This window comes from Phragmites australis, chromosome 13 (assembly GCF_958298935.1).
Source record: "Phragmites australis chromosome 13, lpPhrAust1.1, whole genome shotgun sequence".
Lineage (NCBI taxonomy): Eukaryota > Viridiplantae > Streptophyta > Magnoliopsida > Poales > Poaceae > Phragmites > Phragmites australis.
The window spans coordinates 10,511,378-10,516,173 of NC_084933.1; the positions used below are offsets into that span (position 1 = coordinate 10,511,378).

Below are 4,796 nucleotides of genomic sequence, written 5' to 3' on the forward strand. Positions count from 1 at the left end.
CCTCGCCACCTGTTGGCATCCCTACCACGCGCAAGGCTGGGCCCCTGGCACCCACCGAGCCACCACTCGTAGCCGCCCTCTCTGCCCCAGTGGCCACCCTGTCCGACAAGCTCCGGCTGCACCTGCCGGCAACCTGGCCATGCTTGTTCACCCGATTTTACTGGCCACCCTACCTGCCCATGCCGCCCATGGTCAACTCACACACAATAGTCACACGTGGCAAGCAGGGTTTCCGCCAGCCCGTACAACACCTTAGCCTGCATGTTGATGCTCTGTCACCGATTCCACCTTGGGCTATGCTGGGTTCCTTGGTGACAACCTCATCTCTTGGTCCTCCAAGCACCAGAACATGGTGTCTCATTCTAGTGCCGAGGCTAAGTACAGGGTTGTCACCAATGCTGTGACAGAGGCCTCCTAGTTGCGCCATCTTCTTCAAGAGCTCCATACTCCTGCCACAACATGCTACAGTTGTCTACTGTGACAACATCAGTGCAGTCTATCTCTCAACCAATCCGGTACAATATTAGTGCACCAAGCACATTGAGATTGACATTCACTTCGTTTGGGAGCACGTCGACGTCGGAGATCTTCATGTGCTTCACATCTCGACGTGGTCATAGTACGCTAACATCTTCATCAAGGGATTGCCTACGTCTGTCTTCATCATGTTTTGGTCCAATCTGAACATCTATGAGTAGACACTCAGACTGCGAGAGTGTGTTAGATAGATGTTGTATTCACACCTTGTTTCCACATTGGCCTCATGTTCACACCGGTCTTATGTTCACATCGGCCTCGACCCACTATATATATGTGTAACCTATGTACTTTGAAAAATCAATCAACCACTTGTGTGAATTATCTCCGCCAACAATCAATACTCTTCTCTCTATGTGGTGCATATTTTTTTCTTAACTGATTGACGTGCTTTTAGCTACATGTTGCGATGTCTTTTACCATCATAATTTATTAGTTTGTGCTAGTACCAGACCTAGAGCCACCAAGAGACTCTTCCTTTTCTTCTTCCTCCTCTTACTCATCTTTTTCTCTTCTTCTTCTTCCTGTTATATGCTAAAAAATCGAAAGGGGAATATAAAAAATCGAAGAGGAGGGGCTCCCAGTGCACCCGTGGGCCCTTGCCCCAAGGTAGATCCGCCCCTGGATCTAGCAGTTTTGCAGCGGCCATAGATGCCCATAACTCGGTCTCATGTACGCTAGCGGGTGCTGGTTACCACTTTGCCACCTCCTATCTCGCTTCTATATTCTTGCTTCCATTGGCAAACTATTTGCGAATAGTGGATTGCAATGTTTTTTACTAACGAATGCACATAGAGTCAATAACTAATAACTAATATATAAACCCCCTATGGCCTAGCAGCCCTCCCAGGGCACTCCCGGCCGGCGGGAACGGCCTCCAGCGCCAACGCGTGTCCCCATTTCGGGGTTATGACATTCCGGCGACCGGCCGATGAATCCCGTCACATTGGCTGACCGAGTGTGCACCCACGTATCCTCTCTATTGGCCCCGTCGTCTTCCGACAGCTTTTGCTCGCGCCCCGGGCTGGTGCTGATCACTTGCTTGGGTGCTGTGCATCCCGCAGTCGTGTCTCCGCGTGTCCGCCGCCCTCCCCTTCTTTTATTCTTTAGGTGCGTCCCCCACCTCTCTCAGCATCTGCCCTGGCCCAGAGCTTTTCCCCTTTCGTGCCTCTCATCGGCGTTGTCGTCGCCCGCGCCAGTCGTAGATCTGCCCTGCGCACGTTTCCTCTCCGCTTTTCCTACTGTGTCCTTGGCAATGGTTCCCTGCTCGGCGATTGTGCCTGTTTGGGCCTCGGTTCCTTCGCCGCTGTGTTGTGGCCACGTTTCCCTACCTGCGGTCTTTCCGCTGTCGCTTCCGGCCGGCTTCCCTAGCTGTTCTTGTGCTTGATCTGTTGAGTGTTCCTCTTTTTCGTAGTGCTTTGTTCATCTGGGCCTTCAGTTGCAGGGGTTATAGGGCACAATTTTCTTTTTGTTTGGATTTGTGGTCTTTGCATGTAGGTTGCACCATGTGGCCGTGCGAATCTGGATGTTGTTCGAGACCTCCATCATCTTCAGCAGGTGCGGTGCCCACGACCACTGCTTCGTCCTCCCACCGTGCCTCCGCCATGGTGCCCTGGTGCTGAAGGTTGCCATCATCCTCAGGTCTGCCTGCCTTGACCCTGACGGCCAAAGGTACGGCCGTCCTCCCTAGAGGTACGACCCTTGCTTCTCCTATCCTGCCATCCTTGCTTCTGATCTGTGCGAGGAGGTCCAGAGTAGTTGGGATATTCATGTGGTCTTCACCGTATTCCACTTTGTTTTGTGCTTGCATATTGTGTTGGTTACTGAAAAGAACAAACTCTGCTGCTCTGCTATGACCAGTTAAACCTGATCGCTGATAACGGCATTTGCAGATGTTATTATCTTTCCTCTTCGTCAAACAAATGATGTTTGCCTGCATCATTCAATTCTGACCTTTTGGGATGTGTTCATCAGTGACTGCAGGTAGCATTAGGCCATCTTCAACAGATATTCTAAAATTTCATCTCATATAACACTATTACAGTATCATCTAACACTATTATATTATCTTTTATTTTTTCTATCTCTAGCAGCTACCATATTTCTTACATTCCATTATTCTTCTCATCTCCTCGAACCTACAAATATACTCTGTGAACAGTAATATGAGCTCCTATTTCTGTCTACAAATTTGCGGCTTTCTTCCACCATCCGTTTCCCTGTAGCGCTGGATGGAGTGTCTGCTGGAGTGCTACCGTTTCCGCTCAGCAGCAGCAAAGTCGCACTGTAGCACCGGCGTACTGAGATGCAGCTGCAGAAGGCGCCTCTGCTGGAGTCGGCCTTACTTTTTGCTGCCTACACTCCTCTATTCACAGTTATCCTTATTCATCTTTTCTGACAATTTTATTTTGTGAATTTGTTAAGATTGTTGGTTAAAATCAACCCTTTAGCTTTGGTTTCACCTAATTAGTGATATGCATCAAAGTGGCAATTCAGAGCTTCAACATTCTGTTGATTTGACCAAAAAGCTTAAAGTCACAAAGCTGAATTGTATTTTCCTAATTCTGGTTGCTTTATGGTTTTTTAGGCTGTAATGCTTATAGCTTTGTACTGTGATAGAAATGTCTGGACCACACAGGCAAGCTGCTGTCTGCAACAAAAAAAAAGATCTAAAACATGCCCATTAATTTGAAGGAGAAGGATTCCATAGTTTCTAAGCAGAAATAAGCAGGTGCCATTTTGTACTACAATTGTCCATCCCCGAGACCCATTTATTTGGTTACTTTTAACTGTGTTTTTCGTTACAATTTGCGAGGACTAAAACTAAGAGGCTGGATACTGCATGTGGCTGCCAAGTGAACTATTTTCTATGTTCTGAGATAACCCTGCAAAACAATTGACAATGTGATTCCAGGTTTTCTGGCCTGACCTATAAATTTGTTACTGTGATAACAACCTGGGAAGAAGAAAACTTATAATTCACCAGCTGGCCTTCTCTTTCACCATGCTGATCATAGGTACATTCTCTTGAAATAAAACTAACCTTTCCATATGTATGATACATGGACCTCAGAATCCCACCCTTTCTCTTTCTTCAAATAATTATATTTCTACCATGTTTTCTATCATGTGTACCTCAGGTTTCACCGCTCAAGGGTGTTCGCCGATTTCAAATCCGACACAAGTTAGCGTCTCGATACATGGGATTATTCCAGATTGTCTCTCGACATGGAGAGGTGGCATATCAACTGGACTTGTCTCCGTCTCTCTGCCGTGCATAACGTCTTCCACGTGTCGCAACTTAAGAAATGCCTCCGAGTTCCAACCGAGATCGTTGATATTACACTCAAGAGTTGTAGTCAGCGGATATTGGATGTAGCAGAACGCAAAACTCGGTGTCATTCTATAAAATTTATCAAAGTGTAATAGAGCAACCACACTGAGGACGAGGCAACTTGAGAGTGTGAGGATAAAATCCGTTTTGAGTATCTCGAGCTTTTTTGAGCTTGTAAACATCGTGTAAAACAATTGGGGTCTTTTGCATGTCTATGTTCATCGCTGTGTTGAATAAAAATATTACATTAGGTTCTGTATTTCACCGCTTGATATCTCTCACAGCGTGGTTTCTTATCCTCATCGTCTTCTCTCCGACTCGTGCAGATTCTCAGGACGAGATTCTTCTTAAGGGGGAGGTTTGTCACGTCCTAAATTCTTAATCACTTATTTAAGCAAATCATGTTTTTTAAGTATTATGTTTAATTTTGCGTAATGGTAATTCGGAGCTCTAATGCATTTCGTTAAAAATTATTTGGATAAGAAAAAGAAAATTGAGGGAGAAAAGAATAGAAATTGCTTTGAAATTACCTATTTTCTCTAACACGTAGGCCCCACCCCTCACCCACTCCCTCTTTCAAGTGGGCAGCACTCCACCTGCCCTCTTTCTCTCCTCTCCTCACTCTCCATGTCCCCACCGAGCTGCAGCAACAGCAGCTCCCCTCCCACTCTCCCACTCAAGCTCACTCTCTTATGGTTATGAGTTGAGGGGTTTGATCTCCTCTTAGTTCGTTTTTGTTTTAAATTGTTAAAATCAGTTGCATGCTTAATACTTGTAATATAAATGTTTATTACTCGCTCTTTATTAAGCTATGTTGTGATGTACATGTTAGAAGGTATGTGTTTTGATCTTTGGGCACAAAACACGTGTCGAGACTATTGGGATGATATTCTGGTTAATCATCGAGATTGTGATTATAAATAAT

The 4,796-nt window shown here is 45.7% G+C and overlaps 1 long non-coding RNA gene across 1 annotated transcript; it reads left to right on the plus strand.

Moving 5' to 3' along the window:
• Window positions 1–1,650: 1,650 nt before the first annotated feature.
• On the plus strand, window positions 1,651–4,068 carry LOC133887843 (uncharacterized). The gene is made up of 4 exons (XR_009903656.1): window positions 1,651–2,229; window positions 2,430–2,520; window positions 3,125–3,554; window positions 3,678–4,068. It is a non-coding gene; the product is annotated as an uncharacterized LOC133887843 (long non-coding RNA).
• The last annotated feature ends 728 nt before the right edge of the window (window positions 4,069–4,796 follow it).